Genomic DNA, 12,631 nt, shown 5'->3' with positions numbered 1-12,631 from the left:
CAGTAGAACTGTTAAATTTTCTAAGTGTCCTTCCAATAAAATGCAGTCTTCGGTTAGCCTTTCTCACAACATTTTCTAAGTGTTCCTTCCAATTGTTCATAATTGTATTTCCTAGGTATTTAGTTGAATTTACAGACTTTTGATTTGACAGGTTTATCACAGAACTGAAGTTTAATGGCTTCTTTTTAGCACTCATGTGGATGACCTCACACTTTTTGTTATTTAGTGTTGATTGCCATTTTTTCTACCATTTTCTAAATCATTCTGCAATTTGTTTTGATCTTCTTATGTCTATACTAGTTGATAAATGATAGCATCATCTGTAAACAAACTAAAATACCTGCTCAGATTGTCTCCTAAATTGTTTATGTAGATACAGAACAGCAAAGGGCCTATAACACTACATTGGGGAATGCCCGAAAACACATCTGTTTTACTCAATGATTTTCCATCAATTACTATGAACTGCGACCTCTCTGTCAGGAAATCACAAATCCAGTCACATAACTGAGACGATATTCCATAATCACGCAACTTCTCTACAAGCTGCTTGTGTGGTACAATGTCAAAAGCCTTCTGGGAATCTACAGATACAGAATCCATTTTAATCCCATTTCAACAGCACTCAAAATTCATGTGAGTAAAGAGCTAGTCATGTTTCACAAGTATGATGTTTTCTAAATCTGTGTTGACTGAGTGATGATAGACTGTTCTCTTTGAGGTAACTGATAATTTTGAACACAGTAGACGTTCCAAACTCCTGCTGCATGTCGATGTTAACGATGTGGGCCTGTAATTTAGTGGATTACTCCTCCTACCTTTCTTGAATATTGGTGTGACCTGTGTAGCTTTCCAATCTTTCAGTACAGGTCTTTCATCAAGCAAATGGTTGTATATGATTGTTAATCATGGAGCTAAAGTATCAGCAAACTCTGAAATGAACCTAACTGGTGGACAGTGTGGAGTGGAAGACTTGCTTTTGTTAAGCGATTTAAGGTGGTTCACTACTCTGATGATATCTGCTTCTACGTTACTCATGTTGGCAGCTGTTCTTGATTCAAATTCTGGAATTTACTTCATCTTCTGTGGTGAAGGAATTTTGGAAGGCTGTATTTAGTAACTCTGCATTGGCAGCGCTGTCATCTATAGTATTTCCATTGCTATTGCATAGAGGAGGCATTAATTTTGTGTTGCTACTAGCATACTTCACATACAGCCAGAAACTCTTTGAATTTTCTGCCAGGTTTCAAGACAAACTTTCGCTGTGGTAACTATTATAATCATTTTGCATTGAAGTCCATGGTAAATTTCAAGCTTCTTTAAAAGATTGTCAATGTTGGAGATTTTGCATCCATTTGAATTTGGCATCATTTTTTCATCGTTTCTGCAACAGTGTTCTGATGCATTGTGTATACCAAGGAGAATCAGATCCATCTTTTGTAAATTTATTTAGCATAAATCTCTCAATTGCTGCCAATATCATTTCTTTGAATTTAAGCCACATCTGGTCTACACATAAATTTTTAATTTTGAAGGACTGGAGATTTTCTCTCAGAAAGTTGTCAAGTGAATTTTTATCTGCTTTTTTGAATAGGTATATTTTTTGTTCATTTGTGGAGAATTTGTAGGTTACAATATTCAGTCTTGCTATGACAACCCTATGTTCGCTAGTCCCTGTATCTGTTTTGATGATTGTTATTAGCTCAGAATTATTTGTTGTTAAGATGTCAAGTTCATTGTTTCTGTTTTTGTGGAAATATTGGTGTGGTACCTAGACATTCACCCAAGAAACTTTTGCATAAAGTATGGACTGAAATGTTTTATGTAGCCTAGAGTATAAGTATTTGTACATCAAAGCATGCTATGCAAACCAACTGTCCAAAATAATGTACAGAATGTGATTTATACAAGTAACATATGAAGATTATTGTGATAATAGACATATCATCTCCTAATGCTACAATATTACAAAATATTAAATTTGTGGTTGTTATGTACAACTTACGATATGTAAAATCAAACAGTGGATACTCCAGTATGGAATAATGACAGTATTATGAAAAAGACTCATTGCTACACACCATATAGTGGAGATGTTGGGTTGCAGACAAGCACAATAAAAAGATTGGTAAGCAAGTAAAGTGTTAACCAAAAGACCTTCCTTCTGAAGATGACAAAACACACACACACACACACACAAACACAAACACACACCACACACACACACACACACACACACACACACACACACACACAAACACACACACACACACACACACACACACACACACACATTCTCACTATCATGGCAACCACACACGAGATCACTGTCTCTGGTCGCCGAGGTCAGACTACGAGCGATTGGGCATGGTGGGAAAAGTAATCTGGTTGGTGAGGGTAATGAGGAAGCTGGGACAGGAGGAGAAGGGATAGCAGGGTAGAAGTTGGGATCAAAAAGTACTGGTTCCGGGACCATACAGGGTTATGGTGGGGAGAGTGTAGGCAGCTGGGTGCAGTCAGTAGTTGGACAGATGTTGGGAGGGGGCGGGGTATTGGAAAAGGGTGCGAAGCAAAAAGACTGTGGGTGTATTGGTGGAATAGAAGGCTGTGTATTGCTCAAGTGGGAGCAGGGACGGCGATAGGTGCGTGAAGGATAGTGACTATCGATGGTTATTTATTTATTTATTGTTCCGTGGGAGCAAATTAAGGAGAAGTCTCCATGGTCATGGAACGAGTCATTACATGAAATTACAACATGATAGTAGAAACAGATAAAATGAAATATAAGAAACATATTCAGACGAGAAGTCGTAAGTTTAAATCAACAAAGAAACACTGGAATTTGCTTAATTTTTCAGCTCATCCAGGAGCTATTCGACAGAATAGATGGAGTGAGCCATGAGGAAACTCTTCAGCTTAGACTTAAAAGTGTTTGGGCTACTGCTAAGATTTTTGAGTTCTTGTGGTAGCTTATTGAAAATGGATGCAGCAGAATACTGCACTCCTTTCTGCACAAGAGTCAAGGAAGTGCATTCCACATGCAGATTTGATTTCTGCCTAGTATTAACAGAGTGAAAGCTGCTAACTCTTGGGAATAAGCTAATATTGCTAACATCAAACGACATTAAAGAAAATATATACTGTGAAGGCAATGTCAGAATTCCCAGACTATTGAATAGGGGTCGACAACAGGTTCTCGAACTTACACCACATATAGCTCGAACAGCCCGTTTTTGAGCCATCAATACCCTTTTTGAATCAGAAGAATTACCCCAAAAGATAATACCATATGACATACGAGTATGAAAATATGTGAAGTAGACTACTTTTCGTGTTGAACTGTCACTTATTTCAGATACTGATCTAATGGTAGATAAAGCAGCATTTAGTTTCTGAACAAGATCCTGAACATGGGCTTTCCACAACAGCTTATTATCTATCTGAACGCCTAGGAACTTGAACTGTTCCATCTCGCTTATAACATGCCCATTCTGTCTGATCAAAATATCAGTTCTTGTTGAATTGTGAGTTAGAAACTGTAAAAACCGAATCTTACTGTGATTTACCATCAAATTATTTTCCACAAGCCACAAACTTATTTCATGAACTACTTTATTTGATAATGTTTCAATATTACACAGAAGATCCTTCACTACCAAGCTGGTGTCATTAGCAAACAGAAATATTTTTGAATCACCTGTAATACTAGAAGGCATATCATTTACATAAATAAGAAACAGCAGTGGCCCCCACACTGACCCTTGGGAAACGCCCCACTTAACAGTGCCCCATTGGGACTGAACATCACTACCACTCTCAATATTGCAGAGAATTACCTTCTGCTTTCTGTTCTTAAAGTAAGAGGCTTACTCCATAATGGTCCAATTTCTGCAGTAATATTTTGTGGTCAACACAGTCAAAAGCCTTCGTTAAATCAAAGAAAACACCTAGCGTTCGCAACCTTTTATTTAATTTGTCCAAAACCTCACAGAAAAATGAGAATATAGCATTTTTGGTTGTTAAACCATTTTTAAAACCAAACTGTACATTTGACAGCAAATTATGTGAATTTAAATGCTCCAGTAACCTTGCATATACAACCTTCTCGATAACTTTAGCAAAGCACCGATGGCATAGAAATAGGTCTATAATTGTCAACATTATCCCTGTCTCACTTTTTATAAAGTGGCTTCACTACCGAGTACTTTAATCGGTCAGGAAACCGACCACTCCTAAAGGAAAAGTTACAGATATGACTAAGTACTGGGCCAACATACATAGAACAATACTTCAGTATTCTGCTAGATACCTCATCATATCCATGAGAGTTCTTGGTCTTTAGTGATTTAATTATTAACTCAATCTTCCTCTTGTCAGTATCATGGAGGAGCATTTCAGGTAACAGTCTCGGAACACTTTTTTCTACAAGCTCTATATGATTCCCTGTTGGGACTAGGTTTCTATTTAGTTCACCTGCTATATTCAGAAAGTGGTTATTAAATGCTGTACATATATGCAACTTATAAGTAACACGGAAATTCCCACAACGCACTGATTCTATATCCTCGACCTGTCTCTGCAGACCAGCCACTTCCTTTACGACTGACCATATGGTTTTAATTTTATCCTGAGACTTAGCTATTCTATCTGCACACCACATACCTTTTGCCTTCCTAATAACTTTTTTAAGCTACTTACAATACTGTTTGTAATGGGCTGCTGCATTTAGATTTTGACTTTTTCCAACATTTTGATATAATTGCCACTTTGTTCTACAGGGTATTCTTATCCCTCTAGTCAGCCACCCAGGCTGCCTGTTTGTGCTAGTACCCTGTTTTGAACGTTCTAATGGAAAGCAACATTCAAAGAGCACGAGAAAAGTCTTGAGGAAAGCATTATATTTATCGTCTACTGCATCAGCACTATAAACATCTTGCCACTCTTGTTCCTTGATAAGGCTTACAAAGGTCTCTACAGCAACTGGATCAGCTTTCCTAAACAGTTGATGACTATATTTAACATGTGTTTCAGCACAAAAATCTTTTAGAGTTAAAACTTGTGCATCATGATCTGAAAGGCCATTCACCTTTTTGCTAACAGAATGCCCTTCTAGTAATGAGGAATGAACAAAAATGTTGTCTATGGTTGTTCTACTGTTCCCTTGCACTCTCGTTGGAAAGAATGCAGCTTGCATAAGATTATATGAATTAAGGAGGTCTACCAGCATCCTTTTCCTTGCACAATCACTTATACAATTCATATTGAAGTCACCACATATAACTAACTTTTTGTATTTCCTATAAAGTGAACCAAGAACCTCCTCTAGCTTTAGCAAAAATGTTGTGAAATTGAAGTCTGGGGATCTATAAATAACAACAGTTAGAAGTTTAACTCCACTAAATTTAATCACACCTGCACAACATTCAAACACCTTTTCAGTGCAGTACTTTGAAATATCAATTGACTCAAATGGGATACCGTTTTTCACATACATGGCTACTCCACCACACCACAAAGAGCTCCTAGAAAAGCTGCCAGCCAACCTGTATCCTGGTAAAGGAAGCCTCTGAATTGTCTCCTTATTTAAGAAGTGTTCAGATATACCAATAATTTCAGAGTCGGCATCTATAAGCAGTTCACTAACTTTATCTCTAATACCTTGTATATTTTGATGAAATATACTAATTCCCTCATTACTCGGATACCTAAGCTTTGTCGAAAGTGGTTTCTTTGTTAGAGAGACTTCCCTTAAGTAGGAATACCTATCAGCTGATTTCAATCTAAAAAAGGTGCAGCTCTAACACCCACTAGTACAGGAATTTTCCCATAGTGATCCCACCACCCGCACCTATGCTGTCACCTACAAGCTTTGCCAACCTCCCCTTTCCATACCTGTTGAGGTGCAGGCCATGTCTAGTGAAACCCGTCCTGCTGACGGACTCCACCGACACCACTGAAATGTGACTGATGCCTTCTGTCATCAGCGCACCCCCAAGCCTCATGTTATTATGCTTGATGGCTGTATTAAGATGAGGCCGATCGTGACGCTGAAACAGTTCCATGAAATGCACATTCGTGTTGCCAGTCTGAATGGCTATCTTTTCCAGGTTACCATATATGTCATACTCCCCATCCCTATCAATACTATTACCAGCCCCACCCACAATCACTACCTGATCCTCTTTAGTAAAAGCCTGGCCTACACTTCTACCATGAGAACTACCTGACAGCAGAACCTTCTTCTTTCTCTTTGACTTTGTAACTTTCCTACCCACCGTAACTGCTGTGGTCTGCTGCATACTTCCTACATCTACAGCTACTAGAGATTCCTTTCCACTAGACTCCGACAGTTGGTCATATCTATTGCAAACACCAATAGTAAAACTATCTGAAAATCTCCGTCTCCTAGCAGATCTCTTGCCAACAGCCAGCTCCCATTCCCCAACCCCCTTCTCCCTCCTCATCCTATCTAGCTCCTCCTGTGCGTTTTTCAACTGCACCTGAAGGGCACAGATCTTACGCTCCTGCTCCTCTGTCAACTTACTCTTGCTACATAACGTGCAGTTCCAGGAGAGGATCTCACCAGAATGCCCACTGGCTTCCCTACTGCATTCCCCCCATTGAAAATACTTTGAACAAGTCTCACAACGCAATCCACTACTCACGAAGAGTCCAAGAGTGTACAGGAATGTAGGATATATTGCAGGGAGAGGTCCCATCTGTGGAATTCAGAAAACTGGTGTTGGTAGGAAGGATCCTGATGACACAGGCTGTGGAGCAGTCTTTGAAGTGAAGAACATTGTGTTCTATAGCATTTTCATTGTTTGTGTCGTCCATCTGTATGCTGACCAAAGTTAGTCAGTCGCCATTCCTGTGGACAGTAAGCTTGTTGGTTGTCATGCCCATGTGGAATACAGCACAGTGGTTGCAGCTTACCATGAAGATCAATGACTGCTTTCATAGGTAGTCCAGCTTTTGATAGTATAAGTGATGTTTGTGAATGGAGTGATGGAGGCGGGAGGATATACAGGACAGGACTTTCATACAGATCTATTACATGGATATGAACTATGAGGCAAGGGGTTGGGAGCAGGGGTGGAGTAGGGATGGGGAAGGATGTTGTGTAGATTCAGTGGGTGGTGGAACACTACCATGGGAGGGGTGAAAAGGATAGTGGTGTCGATGTGGACAATTTGCTGGTGGTTGGTAGGTTACATATGGATGGAGTTACTGATGTCAACATAGAGGAAGGTGGCTTGTTGCGTTGAGGAGAACTCAGTGAAGCAAATGGGGGAGAAGGCTTTGAGGTTTTTGGGGAATGTGGATAGGGTGTCATCACCCTGAAACCAGATTACGAAGATGTCAACAGTGAATATGAACCAAGTCAGGGGTTTGAGATTCTGGGTGGTTCAAATGGTTCAAATGGCTCTGAGCACTATGGGACTTAACATCTATGGTCATCAGTCCCCTAGAACTTAGAACTGCTTAAACCTAACTATCCTAAGGACATCACACACATCCATTCCCAAGGCAGGATTTGAACTTGCGACGGTGGCGGTCGCACAGTTCCAGACTGAACTGCCTCGATACCATTATCGTGGCCAATCTTCTTCTTCTTGGCCACACTGCCCGGCTCCATGGTTTTCCATTTGAGCATTAGCCCAAATGGGGAACTTTATAACAAATATAATCCACAGTTGCATTAGCTGCTAATGATTAGAAAAAAAGTGCTAGTTGCCTAATCTTTGTGCTTGGAAGTTTTTGGTAGCATGTCTGTACAAGCTGCCAATAATCTTGTTGGAAGGAGCTGTAATCATACTAAGCTGTCTGGATTGTGGATGATACTAATATTATACACAATAACTTTAGGCAAGGGAATAGGATTACTGAATTTCCTCAGAAATAAAAATCAAGGTGAGATTGTTGTTTTGATGACTTCTTAATACCATTATCATGACCAATCTTCATAAGTATATGCGCTTTGTGGCTTGCAGGGATCAGAAACAAGAACCTGCAGTTTCGATCAAGTTCTGTTTGGAAACATATTTAGCTTCTTAAAATAAAATACAATGGTTGCTGGCCATTAGCCAGTGATAATGTTAAGTCTTGCAGAATTCAAAGCCTCCCCTCCCCTTCAATCCATAATTCTGTACAGCTCTAACTTAAATAAGATTGAAATCCTGACATTTTATTTACAAGCCTTCAAAAAATTCCTAACATTCAGCATTGCTTTACAACCGTTACTTAGGTCCATACAATATGACTCTAACAGGTCCTCCACAGTGCTTCAGGCTCTTCATTATTCCCAGAAAACTGATGACTTGATCATATCCTTCCAGCGGGCACGGGATCTATCATTGTGATACTTGACCAATAGGAGTATGTAAGCGAGAGTCTGTGCCAGTTGTGTGACACCTCTATGTACAGCATATGCCATCAAGATGCCATCCCTCTGATACAACCTGACCTACAGTCGACTCCTTAAAACTTCAGACTCCTCACAAGGACTAAGACCTCAATCCATAGCATTTCTTAACTAACTGAAAATGCAACTGATAGTATGAAGACTTTGCCCCTATATTAAAGACACCAATCATTTCCTAGATCATCTAATATCTGTGCTTGTCCCATTGTGCCACACATCCTGCTTGTTGCCATTGATTCCACCTCCTTTAATACCAACAAGTACATGGACTGTCTGCTGCTGAACATTTCCTTACCCAGCAACGACCTGATTCCAAACCTATTATGCCCTTCCTACTCATCTTAATCAGCTTTAACCTTACACCAACTACTTTATCTTTGAGGGGCAGATATATAAACAGATCAGGGACACGGCCATGGGAACCAGGATGGCTCTTCCTATACCACCCTTTACATGTGTCTCTTGGAGGCCTTCCTGATGTCCCCATGCCTTCAGGCATTGGTTTGGTTTAGATACAGTGATGACATTCTTGTAATATGGACTCATAGTGAGGCTGGCCTGTTAAAAATTGTCCCAATGAAATGTCACATGGTCCTATTTTGAATCCCACGCCACTTTCCTTGATATTGCCGTTACCCTCACTGAGGTTCAGCTACACACTTCTGTTCAAATTAAGGGGACCTAGACATCACTTTTGTTCACATTTGGGGACCGAAGCATCATGGTTGTTTTCTACACTAGTATTTTTAAAGATAATAAGACAGAAATTTTAATAATAATTGAAATGAAACTTTAACTAAATAATTAGTATATTGTGACCTCTGTGTGACAAAAATTTTAACACTGTTACATTCAAAATAGTGAGAAGATTGATTTTTCTCTTACATATTGAATTATGTGTGAATTTTATCCTAGGCATACTGTACTTACACACTATTGGAATTTAAAGAACAGAACATATTTTGTTTGTTTAAGAATGGAACGGGAATATTTACTAATTTCTTGTTCTATGTAGTTGAAAAAAAATGTTTTTTAGGAGTCTGTTTTTCTCTCCTAATAATTTATGAACATATGGCATGTTCCAGCTTAAAATATTTTATATATTGTTGAATATTCTGGTTCTCTCTATAAACTAAACTCCTTACAAACAGGTCAATTGATAGGTGTGCCTGGATGCGGATATGGACGGGCTTGTGTACAGCAGGCTGCTCTCCCCACTGTCCTCAATTTTTGTGAATGGAGCCACCACTTCATAGTTAAGTAACTCCAAAATTGGACTCCCAAGATTTTGTAGCTTTAGCATTTGATGAGGCAATGGTACTTAAGTATGCAAAAATGTTGATCATGAGAAAGTGAAAGTCCAGATTTGCATGCAGTTTTGTTCTCAATACTAAAATGATAAAACACTCCAGCTCCATATCCTGCTGATTGTGAGTGTCGTTTTAATCTTCTTTAGTTTTCTGTCTTTCCTTTGTTACTCTGGCCTCCTTTGTCATGCTATCAGCAGCCTGTTCACCTTCACTGTGTACCATAACAGTTAATGGCATGGGTTGTGAATTTGTATGTTTTTGTTCTTTTGCTTCATATTGTTGTGACTCGCCAATCTTTCAAAGTCCCGCCGCACAGTTACGTGCGTCCTCTACATGTGGCGCTATCTGTCAACCATGCAGCAGCTGCACCACCTAAGTGGCCAGGCAGCCAGCAGCCACTAGACTTATACTCAGTGCTGATTTGACTGTTACAGTGTACACTCGTCTTACTTCATTTACTTGATCTGTGACTTACATGTGTTGTGTCGTCCTAGAAATATATTTGTTCAACTTGACGTTATAACAAATGGCAACGAGGTAGTGAATTTTTCTTTTTCATCGTTGATCCACAGGTTTCCATGGCTACTTTAAAGCAACTATTGCAAGGTCTCATTGAACAGCAAATGCTTCTCACATCTGCGATTCATGATTTCGTCACGGCATCCAATGCGGGGCATCTCTCATCGTTGTCTATACCTCCTTTTCCTCATTACGATGAGGCGGCGGAAGAATTGATGGTTTGATTACGAAAAACATCTTCGACAACACTTCTTGGCATTTCATGTCGCGGACGAAGAAACATGTAATTCTCTATTCCTTTCATGGATTTCACCTCAAATGTATCAGTTGTTGTCGCAATTGGCTCCTTTGAAAGATCTTGCGTCTTTGTCTTTTGCTGAAATGTGCTCACTTCTGTCCATCTATTTTCATAAGCAAACACATGTGGTAGCCTCTCGTGTTGCCTTTTATTGTTGTCAAAAACTACCGAACCAATCCTATCGTGCTTGGGCGGCTGAACTTGACGGCCTCAGTCGAAAGTGTCAATTTGTTACTGACGTTCACGAAGAATCCTATGCCAGTTCCATGGTACGGGGTGCTATTATACGGTCGGCGCCCGACAAAGAAGTTAGGCAACATGCCCTGCAGTTGGCAAATCAGACTCTAGATGAAGTCCTATCCACCGCTCAGTCTTTTGAAATTTCTCGCGCCGCTGGGGCGCAAATAGAGGCGTGGGGTGACGTCAGGGAAGTACAACCTCTGTGCGCTGTTGACGAAGTGTGCAGCATGTTCCCACCGGCCGACGTGGCCGCAGTACGCTCCCAAGTGCAGCCTCCGCCTAACCATAAACAAACCTCTAAGAAACTGCAGCAAAACCCACGGCAACTTCCTTCATATCCGTGGTGTTTTATGCAACGTTCATGAGAAGATTGTCCACTTCGTTGGGCCGTGTGTTACAAATGCAAAAAGAAGGGTCATGTATCATCCGTTTGCAAATCCGACCGCATACCTGACGTTCATGAACGTGACACTGATTCTGCTTCTGTGTTGTCTGTCAATGGTACTTCTTCCCTTTCAGGTAAGTTATTCCTCACTATCCAAATTCTTGGTCAGGATGTTTGCATGCAGGTTTATACTGGTTCTGCTGCCACTATCATCAATTCTCAGACGTATCTTCAGTTGGGTTCTTCAATCCTATCACCTGTCACTAGGCAATTACGGACGTACAATAAACAGAAGATTTCTCTCTTGGAACAATTTAATGCTGAGGTATTTTACAAATCTGTCATTCGCACTGTTCCCATATTTGTGGTCGACCAGAGTAACGTGGAGAATCTTTTTGGTTTCGATGCCTTTCGTGTTTTTGGGTTCTCCATAGATGACTCTGTCAATATCGTCTCCTTATGCATAATTGGATTCCTCGTCGACGACATTTTCGTCCCTTTTTTCTCCTGGGTTAGGCCGGGCAAATGACTTTGAAGCTCATATCACGCTCAAAATCAATGCTCAGCCTATGTTTTTTGGGCTCGGCCCATTCCTGTGGCCCTTCGTGATCGGGTCAAATGGGAGCTGGATCCTCTCACTGCTTCAGGGGTCTCTCTTCTTGTCACTTCCAGTGAGTGGTCCTCTCCTGTCATTGTCGTTGCTAATCCCAATGGTGATATTCATCTCCGTGGTGATTTCAAAGCCACTGTAAATGCTCAATGCCTCATCGACACTTACTCTATGTCCCTACCTGAAGAATTGTTCACTAAACTTGCTGGAGGCCAGTATTCTTCTAAACTTGATTTGTCAGAAGCTTATCATCAACTTCCTCTCGATGCTGCTTCCCAGCAGTTCCTGGTTCTTAACATGCCTTTCGGCCTCTATCAATACTAACGATTGCCATTTGGGATTGCCAGCGCCCCTGCTCTCTTTCAGCAATTCTTGGAACAGTTATTGCTCCCTGTCCCTGGGTGTATAAATTACAAGGACAACATTGTTGTCACTGGCTCCACCACTGCAGAACAACTTCAGAATCTCCGCACACTTATTCATGTCTTACAGACTGCCAGTCTTAAGTGTAATCATCAGAAGTCAAAATTTTTTCAGGCATCTATCACGTACTTGGGGTTTCAACTCTCTCGGGATGGTATTCGTCTGCTTCAGCAAACTGTCGCTGCGATCGATGCCCTTCCTCGCCCTCCATCTGTTAAGTAACTACAGGCCTTCTTAGGAAAAATAGCATACTATCACAGGTTTTTACCGTCTGCGGCTTCGGTGGCTCAGCCGTTGCATCGCCTGTTGCATAAAAACGTGCCTTTTCACTGGTCTGCGTCATGCGATGCGGCTTTCCAGAAATTGAAGACTATGCTGAAACGTGCCCTGTGCGTGGCTACTTATTGACCTGGCCAACATC

Source organism: Schistocerca nitens, chromosome 1 (genome assembly GCF_023898315.1).
Source record: "Schistocerca nitens isolate TAMUIC-IGC-003100 chromosome 1, iqSchNite1.1, whole genome shotgun sequence".
In the NCBI taxonomy this organism is placed as follows: domain Eukaryota; kingdom Metazoa; phylum Arthropoda; class Insecta; order Orthoptera; family Acrididae; genus Schistocerca; species Schistocerca nitens.
Note: the sequence above shows the minus strand (reverse complement) of the source record.